This window comes from Coptis chinensis, chromosome 7, assembly GCF_015680905.1.
Source record: "Coptis chinensis isolate HL-2020 chromosome 7, ASM1568090v1, whole genome shotgun sequence".
Lineage (NCBI taxonomy): Eukaryota > Viridiplantae > Streptophyta > Magnoliopsida > Ranunculales > Ranunculaceae > Coptis > Coptis chinensis.
The window spans coordinates 43,858,161-43,872,913 of NC_141462.1; the positions used below are offsets into that span (position 1 = coordinate 43,858,161).

Consider the following 14,753-nt stretch of genomic DNA (forward strand, 5'->3'; position numbering starts at 1 on the left):
GACATCCATTGTGTCATCACTCAATAATCATTCAGATGAGGCTTTTAGCTAGATTCTCACAGGATATGGAACTTAATTGTTGTAACCTTGGCTCCAAAAACTCACTGCTATATACAAACAAATATTGATGCATGCCATTCATGAAAAGATGCAGAAACTATTGTACGTATATTAGTCTAAGTACAAAGAACAAGTCCTTACTCTATTGTTATAATGAGACTTCTAAACTTTTTATTCATCATAGAAAAAGGAAACAAGAATTTTTAATAATAAATGGAAAAATATTTTTCGTCTTTTTTTAAAAAAAAAAATTAGAAAGGAAGAAATATACTATTATATATACTATATAGAAAATGCCTTGTTTTTGCAAAATGTTACTATACCATATGGAACTATGCTTGTCCTCAAAGTATGAAGAAATAAGGAAAGAGATTACCATAGAACATGAGCAAAAACGGCGATACACCTGTATTCTATTCTTCATAATGAAAATATGTCACCCCCAAATAAGTTTGGGGCGTGGGTTGTTTGATATAGAATGAGAAATACATGGTTTATTATACTAGGGATATTTATTCTACTATAAAATATTTTTGGGTTTTTGTATTTTTGAAAACATGCATGGAAGAAAAATGGAAAATTTTGGCATAATGTATTTGTTTTACCTTCTACCTCATATACCAAATTCCACAAGAAAATAAAAAAAAAAATAAAACAAGCAAATAATATTAAGCATAAAATTAAACTTATACTACGTCATACATGTGAAAAAGAAATAGAAAAATAAATAGATCCAACTATACAGACACTAGGAATCCTAGTCAGAATCCGTGCGTGACTCGCCTCGACTTCTAGAAGATCCTTCTCCTTGCTGACGTCGAGGCCTGGCATGTCTCTCACTATGCAGGAGCGCATTGCTGATGTTCTGAAGTGTTCTAGTGACACTGTGCTAAAAATGTCACTGCTCCTGCTGGAAGGATCGCTGCTCCTCTCTGAGGGTATGTTATTCCGTTATGATGTTTTGCTAAGTTTCCCTGAGCTGGGGGAGATATGAGTGCAGAATCCTCTGGTCTCCATGGAGGAAGTGAATTCCATCCATGGGCTGAGTGAATTATCGAGTGGCATCTTCAATGAAGTAATACACTTTCTTCGTCGGGTGTGCTTGCTCAGCGGTTCTAGTAATAGGTGGAAGCCATGACTTGTGGATGTAGTGGGCATAGATAGGACCTATGGTAGCGTCCTTGACCTCCACTAGGGCGTCTGTGGCTTGGAACCCCCAGTGCTGTATGATCTTGGTGACCAGCACTGGTAGAGGGGCAGTTGGCTTCTTCGGTTACATAGTTGCTCGAAGATAAAGGAAACGATACAGAAGTTATTCTTCTTCTATTGAAGAATCCATAAAAGATGAAGCATCTCCTTACCTATATCTAAAGGCTTGGCCGAGCCTAGCAGGTTGTATGTTGTCTACTGAGATACTGCTAGCTGGTTCCTTCGTAGCGAACCTTGATAAGCGCAATGAGACTTGGGGTTTTTAACCCCCTCGAGAAGCTTCTCTATCATCATCACGTCGATGGTCTTTCCGACTGGGGACTATTCCGTCTAAACATAAGCCTTTAGAGGAATCCCCATAACACCACTCACCACCTTCTTGGTGAGCTCTAGAGAGCGGCCATCCCTAACAACTGTAATGCGATCATCCTCCCCTCTAAGCATGCAGGTATAAAATGAAAGAGTAAGAGAAGGAGAATAAACCACATCTTCCAACAAAACCAAGGGTTCACATCCACTTCTTCTAATCTCAGCTTTGAAGTGCACTTCAAACAGATCGGAATAGAAGAGGTCTTGAAAATTTTGCTTCTGCATGATTTTAAGAAATCGAGCCATTTAGAGTAGGGATTTAAAAAATTGAGGTTTTGAGTTGGAATGGGGGTTAAAAATGGGGAAGGTTGTGAAAAAATTGTATGGTGGTGTGTTGGGGTGAGGTTGCAACCGCGAGTGGAGTAGGGGCAGGAGCGAGTCAGCTTGTGGTGGCTAGGGTTTGGAAATTGTGAGGAAGAAGAAAGGAAGGTGGGCGATCGCGTGGGCTTAAAGGGTTGATGGCACATGCCTCTTTTAAGAAATTGAAATTTTGGCCCAAGCCCAAATGAAATTAGGAAATTCCAATCTTATCATCAGTGCTTTGCCAACTTCTAGAGCCGATCCGTGCTTCGTTACTCATTCGATATTAACTCATGAGCTACCAAAACGATCAGCATCGAAAATGCAACGTAACGGTATAGGGGACACTCACATCCACCGGTGGATAAAAAACTGATGAAGGAAAGAACTGTACAGGAACTATAGGGAAATATGTACAGATAACAAAAAGAAAATTTAAATTAATTTTTTTGGGTTTTGAATAAGTTTGATAGAAATTTTAAAAGGGTGGGTCATTTTAAGTTAGATCCCTAAGACTTAAAAGTTTTTGAAAACTCGAGTCAATCCCAACCAGATGGCTGGATTACTCTCTTCAGATGTGCTCGATGAGCAAGTAGCTGGCACATGAAAACCGTAAAAACTGAATTGTTATGAGGTTGAAGACCGGGGCAAGTTGATGTTTGAAAATTCGGGCACCAGCCTTCTCTCATAGGGTCGTCTCTTACGTGCGTATGATCTCTTACCTAAACTAGGAATGATTTTCAATAAATGTGTCCATATCTTAAGATGCAGTTCTCTAGGAAATGCTTGCACACGATTATTGAAACTGATCCATCTAGTCTTGCTAGGTGGAGGGTTTTTGTTTGCTACAGAAGACATTTTTGAAAAAAAAATCAGAAACAAGAGAGATATAGAGGGGGAAAAGATTTAAACGAGATGAGAAAGATTTTTAAGAAGGTAAAATTTTGAAATTTTGAAATTTTTTGAGTCTTTTAACGTCAGATTCTCGAGACAAAATAGAAAGGTGGAGGCAAAAAGATAGAATTAAATAGAGAATAGTATCACTTTGGGTTACTCTATTTGTTTAATTCTTGTTTGGAGACGCATCGTCTTTTTTTTTAGTTGGTTTTCTCATTCAAAATATATCTCTATTCATATAGAGGTTTTGCCAAAAAGATAAAATTATACGTTAATCTGGTATTATTTTGGTTACTCCGGCATATAATTTTCATTTTTATATCTTCTAGTTTTGAAAACTATAGAGAGATGTTTTAAGAGACTCGTACTCCAAAAGCAGTGATTCTATATGTTACTTACTTTAAAACAAATCATAACAAACAATCTTAGGCAACTTTCGTGTCAGCTCTATGGCGAACCCAATCTAGACAGGCAAAGCTTCAGCTACGCGAGTTGGGGGATTTATTGAGTAATACATGGAATGTCCTTACCCTGGCAAATAGCTCGGTGATATAGGCGACCCTTAGTAAGCAAAGTTGATCTCAAACCGCCCCTAGATTGCGTTGTTCTAGGGGTTGGTCTGTGTAAAATCTATTGCCCGTTTTGAAAAAATCACTTAACTATTGATGTATCGAGAATCCATCATTAATAGCGCAAAGAAAACAAACATTTTTGAAAAAGAAATGTAAAATAAAGAAAAGAAAATTTGTATACTCGCTCCACAGGTTCACACTTACTCTAACAATGAGTAAAAAGTGTTTTACAAAGAATATGCGAGATATACTGTGGAATAAGGCTCTGGCACTTACAACCACACCCTCCAAATGGAGAGGTTCGGTTACCTTATTGATGTATCCCCTTAAAGCAAAATAAAATGGAAAAGGAATACATCACAACAAGAGGATCAATCCTCGTAGATGGGATGATTAAGAAAGAGTTTTTAGGGCTCCAGCTTCGTTCACGTCACTTGTTGCTTCAATGGATGTGTTTGTTAGTTTAGGATTAGGAATAACTTAACCTGGGAACACACCTTTCTGGGCTAACAAGTTCAAAGATTGTTGCATGGATGCTAGGATTTGGGTTTGCTATTACATGACAGATAGCATTATTTCGGTGGGTTTATCTGTTTGGACACTAGTTGATGGTGTTATATAATGAGGACTAGGTCTCTTTGGTTATTAACAGGTGGGTTTTGATAGTTCTGGTTAAACTGGGATGGAACCAATGCTTTGTTCTGATTGTTATAGGCACCTTGTCCTTGTCCTTGTTTGAAGGTATTTGTTGGTTTGTTGAAACCTGGTGGTGTTTGGTTTGGAGGAATGTTGGTCCATGCGAAGTTTAGATTTTGTCTCCATGGTGCATTTGGTACATTGAAAACACATACTTCTTCTGGCTGAAGTGATGATAGGTTTGTGATCAAAGGACAAGTGGCATCTATATGATTTAAGCTTAGACAGAAATTGCATGGTAAGGTATTTACATTCATGACAGGATGAGGGGTTTGGTCTTTTTGTTTGTTTGTGAAGGCATGTATATTTCTTGTGAGGTTTTCTATTAAGGTATTGATTTCTGGATCTGATTTCACCTCAAAAATACCACTAGCCTTAGATGTACTGGGTTGGGCTGTTCTGGAATTGTTTATGTCGCCCCAATGGGTACTCTTTTCATCTTGGTTTTCAAGAAAGATTAAAGCTTCGGTTGCACCTCTATCCAAGAAATTACCATTACTCATGATGTTGAGGGTTACTTTGTGTTCTGGGAGAAGGCCTTTGAAGAAACATTGGACAAGATTGGATTTTCCTAGTTTATGGTGAGGACATGAATGGAGTTGGTCAGAGAATCTATCCCATGCTTCAGAAAATGTCTCACTCAGACTCTGTCTGAAAATCTGTATCTTGCTTCTTATCTCTTCTATTTTCTTCGGCGGAAGTACTTCTTCATGAAGGAGAACACAACGTTTTCACATGTATCGAAAGAGTCGGCCTTCTATGAGAGAAGCCAAGCGTGACTATTACTAGATAGAGTGAAAGGAAACACTCATAGCTTAACCTGCTCATTGGTGACGCCCGGATGATGAAAGGTATTACATACTTCATGTATCTGGCGTAGATGCTCGTACGGTAACTCGTGTTCTAACCCGTGGAAGATGGGTAGAAGATTGAACACGTTCGGTGGAATCCTAAAATCGCTCGTAAGTAGTGTGAGTCGTATACAAGATAGAGACCTATCTTGCAACAGTGTGTAGAAATTGGAGAGAGGCTCTTCAGCTTGCATTACTTCGTCAGCCATCTTAAGAGATGGAGGACTAGAAACAGGAGATTGTCTAGGTCGAAGAACTCTCCTATATGAGTAAGTTTTATTCTTGCTAATACTAGAAATGCCTGTACCCAGTATCATACATTTTTAGCAAGACCCCAAAACTATCCTAACATGCACAAACGGTGCAATATATGCTCAAGCAATCAAAATTCATTTTTGCAAGTATGGAGTTTTGAAAACTTTTCTTTTGGTCTATATTTTACTATGCCCTGTTCAGAGGAACAGTTGGGCGCGAGACTAGGATAGTTCTACTACACGTCTCAGAAGAGTAAGCAATCACTTCACCAAGTGGTGTGCTACCAAGAATCTCACTCACGATGAATCTGGGGTAGGGGAGTGAGGAAGGTAGTTGGTCCACCGAAATCTGGTAACTGATTACTCTAAATCCTTGTGGCTATATTTTTGTCCTTTTATGTAGGAACGTGACTACTTTGGGCTCTAGTTGATTGATTTTAATTAATTTTTTTGGTCTAGGGCTTTCAAGAATCAAGCAACGTCTAATTTACCTACATTGGGTAATGACTTCCCAATGGTTGTTATGGCTCGAGTTCAGCCTTATACGCGAATGTAAATTGCAGTGCGGAAAGTAAATTTCAAACAATCACGTAAGCATGCTTGAACACACAAGTATCCTCTTACTTGGGCTTCGAGGAGGTTTAGGATTTACCTCTCAAGCCATGCTTACATGCTGCTTGAGGAGAAGATGACGTCGGTTGGCGCTTGATCTGAGAATTAGGCCCAACCTTTCAAGCTTTACCCTGTTTTAAGTTACAATAAAGGGCCACTTAAAAAGCCCACAAGTTAGGTTTTTGTCAATTTATACAACTTTGCCTTCAAGGGCTCAAACCTAAAACTAAACTAAGATTATACTAATCTAATTAACTAGTTTTAGATTAATCACCTAGATTAACTAGAGTCAAATGGACTTAGAGTGTTGATTACCAAGTTGATCCATAGTGTGTGAGCTATGATCCACAACTTGAACTTCCCAAGGCAATTAAAACTCTAATCCCTTGGTAAGTATAAAACTTAAACCAAGTTTAACTCATGTTCATCATAAGAAATCAATAAAAAACCAATTTTTCTTTTTTTTCGTTTTTCATTTTATCACTAACTATTATAAACAAGTTCCACTGTTTTCTCCTACTCTATTACAAAATCCGGGCTCGGAGTACAGGTACACACTTCCAAACAACCGATACTAGAAAAAATCATTACTCTATTAAAAAATCTGGGTTCGTTGGTTTTTTTTCTGTGTCTTCAGCTCCTCTCCAGGTTGTTTGTTTCGCAGCCTGATTTGCAAGAAATTGGATCATTACTGTAAAACAATAAAATAAAATGACGAAAAATTGAAAAAAAAAATAGAAATGGATAGATGAGAATGATGCTCCCTTCTTAGATTCTAAACCAATCACTCTCACTCCTTCAATCCATGACGGCGCCATTTGGTAGCTTTAATATTGTAGTGAGTATACTTCAAAAGAGTTTAGATTAGGAGTTGAGGTTCATCCTAAATTGTTTAGAGTTTGAGTAAGGGAGATATGAAGAAGAAATGTAGACTCATGTAAAATTAGAATGGTTCTAAGCTAATGAAAACTTGAAAGCTTTGATTGTTGTATCGAAATGAATTGAAAACATGAAGGGGAAGATTGATTAAAACATTGAAATGAAAGCAAGCAAACAAGATTGAAGATTAAAACAAAGAACAAATAAACAGGATTGAAGATTAAAACAAAGAACAAACAAACAAAATTGATTGAAATAAAATAAAACAACAAGAAAGTAAAAACATGAATTGAAAAACAAGACAAGAAATTAAACAAACCAAATGGTTTGGATCCTCAGACAATGGATGGGTTCTCTCTCTCTTACTTTTATCTTGTATACCCCCCTACTTTTGCCTTTTATAGATTTGCCCTTCTTCATTACAAATTAGACACCTCACCCTTTCACTTTTGCTTTTGTTTTTGTTTTTGCTTTTTGATTTCTTCATGACCAAGGTAGGTTTAGGGAGAAAAGTCTTTATAATTTGATATAAGGGCCTCCATCTTTGGTCTTCTAATTTAAGGACTTTGATTGTTGACTTTGACCGGTTGATGACATTTTCAGCACTTTTCCATAACAGCTACTAGTCTTCATAATAAGCGTGATTAAAAGAGAGGGATTATAATGCAGCAATATACGGATAATAAAATGCACATTTGGGAGCTAATCTTCATCGGTGTTTTTCAAGTCTTTAACATCTTTATTAGGGAGTTTTTGTAAATTGTTTTGATGGGGTAATTAGAATAATTAAGGGAGGTGGTTCTAAAATCTTAAAATAGAGATATTAGAAATACACTAATCGATTGAGAAGTGTGGCTCCTAAAGGCCCAGCTATTGATAAGTAAGATTTGATAAGTGTAAAAATAGTGTTTCTACAACACTAAAACATGTTAATCAATTTATATAATACTCTCTAAATATGTTGGTAAGAGGAGAGTAGTCGTGTTCGAACCACTCTTACTTATATGTACTTGACACAAATTTAGACTAAACAACTATTCAATAATGAGAGAGCAATTTATAATATGAAAACAGTAGATAAAGATACGAAACTATAGATTTAAATGAGAGAAAGATAATTAGAGAGGTAATCCACCACGCGACTCGATTGGCTATTAGTTTAGTGATAAGGGCCCAAAATTGTAGTTTTAACCCTTTAACAATATTGCTTTTAGACCAATTATGTGATTAATAAATAAGAGTTAGTGTTATTTACGTGCTTTTATGTATTTCAGGCATTGTAGTCAATTATGTGCAGAAATGTGTCTCTTTTGCGAGATAAAGGAGCAAAGGTTGGTTGCTAAGAAGTTCTATGATTAAAGGCCAAAATTCAAAGAGAAAAATCCTTTTTAAAGCCGGGTCAAAGCTGAAAAGTCAAAATTAACGCGAGCAGAAATAGCGCATAAAAGTCATTAGAACTTTCGAAAGCCATATCTTTGGACTCAGACCTGAACCGATTGAACCATATGTCAAAAAGCGACCGGAGCTTTCTAATGGTCTAACCATTGACCCAATCAGAAGAGCATAAGTAGACGAAAAGGCTATTGCAATGATTTCCATCAGAGAAACCCTTTTTGGACCGAAGTAATCAAGTTTTGATGGGTTTCATCTATATAAAGAGGACTAAGACATCACTCTTGGAAATATAGTTAGTTATCCAAAAAACCAATTAGATTAGATTCATAATATAGATTAGACTTAATTAATTAGTTAGTACTTAGTTTTTAATACAGTTTTGAATCATTAGACTCTTTTTCATTAGATTAATAAAGTAATTTTATATTTCTTCAAAGATGTCTTCTTCTTATTCATTTATTAATGATTGTTTGATGAATCGAAGCTAAAACCTCCATTAGAGTAGTTTAAGGAATAAGTTGAAATGAAATCTATTCCACTCTAGAAGGTAGTTAATTTGCCATGAGAATGGGTTTAAATGGCTTCACATGCTAATTATTAGTTAGCAGAGATTGCCATGAATAATTAGGGATTAGAAAAACCCAATCTTTATGTGAAAACATAAAGATTAGGATTACAACAAATCTATGCTAGTTTATTAAGTTGAATTCAAAGTAAAATCAAATCCCCCTAATTCCTTCCCATATTCACATCATAGTATTGAATTGCCATAGTTTAAATCATAACATCTAAATTAGTTAAATCACCGTCTTAGCATAATTTTATTTCATTACTCTCATCAATTTTGTTAGAATTACCTAAACTAGGAAACGTTATAACATCTAAACAAGCTAGGAGTGGAACGAATTCTGTACTCCAATTATATTCTGATTCACGAGAGTAGAACTTTGATTAATAAGCGTAAACAACATTTAGTGTTACATATTCTTAGCATAACTAGTTAAGAGTAGGTAAAACTATCGTTTTTACGGTTATCAAATGGCACCGCTACCATCTTAGTTTTGTTTATCTTCATTTCCTTTAGTAATGTTAATCCTACCAAAATCCCATTAAACTCACCCACCCTTGTTTGGTTCTAACTGTGTTTGTTTGGTTCAGAAACTGATATTTTTCACAAAAATACAAGAGCGTGCACCGCACCCGTTCCAGACCAATTTGAAGCGTGCCCCAGGCCAAAGTGCCTGGACATCGTCTATGGCAATAGCACGCATCGCGCCCTTTTCTGAATAAGCCCGATTTCATAGGTTAGTTCAAACTTTCATTTGTTCAAGTTATTCAGTGTTGCTATCTTTTTGAATACACTGAAATCGAGTATACAAGACGCTATTCAAATGCGTAGCAATGAGACATTTAGGTACTCCTTCTTCCACTCCTCGCCTCTCCTGTTAGAGGATTTTATTCTAACATATCAAGGTTGTTTTTACTGTTGTCGTGTTTCTTTAACATTGGACTTAGCCATGCATGAGATTAAGGTCAGCTACGGAAAAACGTCTAATGTAATCTATCGTGAACGTCAATGCACACACCTATCTAGTATACCACACACTACACCTAAATCAATGGCTGAAGAATGAGAGACTCCTCTCTCTTACTTTTACAAAGCCCTGAACGATAGCCCTAAGTCTTGCATCGTTCTTGCAAACCTAATGGGGGATTTCCGAATCCCCTCGAATATATTTAATTTGTTACCAGTTTTTCATGGGTTAGACCAAGAGAAGCCTTATTAGCATATGCATAGGATTGAACAAGTTCTTACCACATTCCATCATCCTACGGTAGGCGCGGAACAAATTAAACTGAGGGTGTTTCCTTTCACCCTAGCCGATAAGGCAGCGTCTTGGTTAACTGCCCAAGCGCCTAATTCTGTGAACTCATGGGCCAAACTTGTTCAATTGTTTATCTAACAGTTTTACCCACCACTGAAGATAGATGAAATGCTTTACAAGATTCATTTTTTCCGCCATAATCCTCATGAATCCTTTTCAGAGACCTGGAATCGTTTCACTGATCTTTTATAAAGTGTCCACATCATAACCTAGCAAAAGACACGTTAGTTCGTGCCTTTTTCAAGGGGATTTTACACTATCATAAAGAGGTTATTGATATAATGAATGGGGGTAGTTTCCTCAATAAAGGAGCCTCAGAGGCTTATAGGTTTTTAGAAGATCAAACAAAACATAATAATAACTGGGGGGTAGTGATGATATCTCCCTCTCTGCTAGTTCTTCTTCAACAGTTAGGGCTGCCAGTATGTTTGAGGTTAAATATGATCCTGAGCTTAAAATTCTAATTGAATCCCTCACTAAAAAGGTAGAAGCTATTTTTGTTCAACAAAAGCCTAAGCCTACCCCTATCATGAATGTCAACTCTATTCCATGTAATTTCTGTTTGAATCCTGAGTATCCCGACTCCTATTGTCCTCTCGCCTATGAACAACAACCATCATAACCAGATAATATTTGCTCCATTAATAGCTATCCTATTCCTAACTCCCCTTGGAGACAAAATCCCAACTTTAGTTGGAGAAATAATCAACAAGTTACACCTCTAGGGTATAATAATCAAAATGTTAGGCCAGCAAACAATTACAGCCAAGCTCCACCACGACTAGGACAAGGACAAAATAATTATAATAATTATAGCAATAATAATTATAATGCTAATAGAGGTTTCATTCTGGTTAATAATAACTATCATAACCCACCCGTTAATAATCAATATGAGATAGTTCTTGTCACACCACCTGTAACAACCACTCCTCCACAACTGGATCGTTTTGACGATTCATGCAAACCCAACAATAGATTTTATAGTCCATCCAACTTTCCTTATAGCAGTTAACCCAAGAGAAAGTACAACCAAAAGGTGTGTTTCCAGGTCAAGCAATACCTAATCCTAAAACACCAAACACAGCCTCTGAGGTAAACTGTAATACTAGTAATGAAAATAGAAACGTAGGTGAGTTAAATGCTATCACCACTCTTCGTTCTGGCAAATTGGTTGATAACGCCGTAACTATTCCCGTTGTTACACCACCAGTAGTCATAACAAATGAAAACTTACTAGATACTGAAATAGAATTTGAAGATCCTACCCCTGTAGAGGTACCAGTTAAACCACAACCAAAGAAACAAAAGGCCAAGGTTAAACATCCTGTTGATCCATATGCTAAATATAGAGAGAAACCACCGTTTCCCTAGATATTAGCCATGTTAACCAAGGATACAAATTTTGATGAGATTAGGGAAGTTTTTAAAAATCTAACGATAAACCTACCTTTTCTTGAAGCGATTAAAAAGTTACCACACCATGCTAAGTTTCTCAAAGAGTTGTGCACTATTAGGCGTAAAACAAATATTCCTAAAGACACCTTTTTAACTGAATAGTTTCCAACTTTATCCGAACATAATTGAATTGTTAAGTACAAGGACCCTGGTCATCCTATACAATGCACCTTATGAGATACCCATACGATGACTGCTCTATTAGACCTGGGGGCGAGTGTTAACTTTCTCCCTTATTATTTAAATAGGTCTACAGGAGATGCAACCTACTTAAATGACGTTGTAATTAGCTAATCGGTCTATTAAGTATCCTAAAGGTGTTGTTGAAAACGTGCTTTTTAAGGTTCAGGATTTCTACTATCCGGCTGATTTTGTTATCCTCGATATAGAAGTCGCTAATGACTCTATTCATATCATCTTAGGGCGTCATTTCTTGGCAACAGCCAGCGCACTTATAAACTATCGTGATGGTTCGATGTCCATATCTTTTGGCCATCTTTCTGTTGAGGTAAATGTTTTTAAAATGATGAAACAGTTACCAGATTCGTCTATAGATAGGGAGGTTAGCATGATCAAGAGCTTATCTCAAGATTTCAATAATAAGTTTCCAGAAAATCAGATGCATAAATTCCTTTCGTTCAGAAGTTCAGATTTTGACGATGACTCCTACGTAGAGGAAGTCAACGCCCTTTCCGAGTCTACACCTATCTTAGATCCTTCTGCAGCTCCATCTACCGAGTTAGAAGATTTGATACCTAAACAAGTCTTCACTGTCACGATAAGGAACCTCTAGAAGCCTTTATCAACATTCCTCCCACCCCTGTGCTTAAACCTCTTCCTTCTGAGTTGAAGTATATTCAACTTGATCCAGATGGTAATCATTTGGTAATTATATTTTCTTTGTTGTCTGTTGATGAAGAGGCACGTTTGATTAGGGTGATTAGGGAACATCGTTCTGCAATTGGTTGGTCCCTAGACGACATTAAGGGGATTGACCCTAATGTATGCACAGATCATATCCATTTGGAAGATAACGCAAAGACTTCTCGCGAACCTTAGCGTCGCTTGAACCCTGCCATGAAAGAGGTGGTCAGGGAAGAAGTCTTATGGTTATGATAACAAGCAGATTTACATAAACTAACTATCTATGCGTAAACACAAATAATCAATCACATAAATAAGTGTTTATATCAAAATACCTACTCTCAATTCATTATACAATATAGAGAGTCAAGATTCGTTCCACTCTTAATCTATCTAGACTTAAACGAATTCAATTACTCAAACACAAGAAAATAATGGTGAGAACAATGAGAGTAGTGTTATGATTTATTTATACTAAAACTAATTATAAATTAAACTAATTTAACTAAGCAATTAAAAGGTGAATTTAATGAATTGGAAGAACAGAGAGGTAGGATTAATCCATTTATGTGAAGTTATAATTATTCTAACTAGTTTCTCATGTTTTAATTTTAACCTTTATTAATCTACACAAGGTAAAAAAACAAAAGCCACAATTTATTATTGATCCCTAACCAATCCTAGCAATCTCTGTACTAAGATATGATTAGCATAAGAGAAATTCTCCTCCACAAATCTCTTTGTGGAGTTTCCTTTCTCTAGTTCAACTTCTATAATCTCTATCTCTAGACAATTATAAAACTTGAACTTGAAGCACATAAGACAATACGAAAACTAAAGAAGAACAATCATAACCCTCACATAGACTTCATAAAACTCCTCTAACAGAGTTTTTAGCATAGTTTCATTGGGTTCATTAACAATAAACAATAATAATAAGACATAATTAAATTAAATTAAACTTGATTAAAATAGCTTGAATTCAAATTTGAAGATTGAAATATAAACTAAGTATTTTATTCTAAAATTTAAAACTTATTCTAACAACTAATAAAATTGACAACTAACTAGATTAATCTATAAAAACTAATTTAATGAATGAAAACTAAGTATTTTGATCATTCACTAATTAAAAATTAACTAAAAACTAATTGACTAAGTAAAAACTAGTTAAAAACTAAGTACCTATTGTTCTAAAACTAATTTTTATGAAGTAAAACTCAGTAACTTAAGAGCTACAATTTTCTCTCTTCAAATAGAGGAGACAAGATCCACAAATTTATGCATGGGCTGAGGAGTCATATTTTGGGCTGGAAATTCGAGCCCAAAACCTCATTACTTCAGTCCACAAAGGGTTTTCAGCTGAAAATGACTTCAACAGCCTTTTCGTCCTTTTCTGCTCCTCTAATTGGGTTAAGGCTTAGACCATTAGAAATCTCTTTCCGAGCCGGTCATTTTGATGTAAGGTAGGCCTAATCCCGAGGTCTGAGTCCAAAGATACAGCTTTCGGAATTCAGCTGACATTTGTGGGGTATTTCTTCCCGCGTTGACTTTGACTTTTAGCTTTGACCGGGCTTTAAAAAGGCTCTTTCTCCTTGAATCTTGGCATTTAATCATAGAACTTCTTAGCAACCAACCTTTGCTTCTTTATCTCGCAAAAGGGATGCATTTTTGCACGTATTCGACTCCAATGCCTGAAATACATAAGAACACGATAATAGTATAGGAACCGTTATTTCAGAATTAGTATTTCTACAAACTGTGAAAACCACGCGCAGCGGAATTAATGGTTCTCACGATTTTGGATTGGAAAACATACCTGTAAATCCTGTTTCTTGATATCTCTGAGAATCCAATAGCTATGAAATCAACAACCTTTTGATCTTCTGTTGTATTCCTATGCACAGAGTGGACGTTGTGTGGGCAACGATCTTCCAACCTCTTCTTTCTCTCTTGGCCTCTCTCTCTCTCACAACCTTAGAACCAAACTTTTGGATATGTTTTTGCTTGAGAAATACCTTGAGAGCGAAGTGTCAAAAAATGGCCAAAGAAAGTGGTTTCTTTTTATAGGCTACAATAGGGACCATGAGGAGAAATTAGGGTTGGGCCTCCTGACGGGCTTGGGCTTCCCATGTTCACCCAGAACACATGGCCCAAGTCCGTTAACAAATGGCTTAGTCCACTAAAAGCCATTGTTGCACTACCGCCCTAATCCCAAATTACGTGTCAGCGTTTATGGGCTCCATATTATATGCTCATTGATCTCCCCGTGTTTAAGATATCGAATGTCCATTGATTAAGTCAAGTTATTGACAACTACAGTAATCAACTTCTTATGTCCTTGAGAAGTACCACTCAACCTCATTGTCATGTCGGATCAAATCCACCAGCAGGGTTTACATGACAATCCTTATGAGCTCCTCAAGGGGACATCATCAGCCCGACTTCTTG

At 36.5% G+C, this 14,753-nt stretch overlaps 1 non-coding gene across 1 annotated transcript; it reads left to right on the plus strand.

The window, feature by feature from the left end:
* The first annotated feature begins 4,676 nt into the window (after positions 1–4,676).
* Positions 4,677–4,782, plus strand: LOC147487635 (small nucleolar RNA R71). Its single transcript, XR_015203366.1, has one exon. It is a non-coding gene; the product is annotated as a small nucleolar RNA R71 (small nucleolar RNA).
* Positions 4,783–14,753: the final 9,971 nt, after the last annotated feature.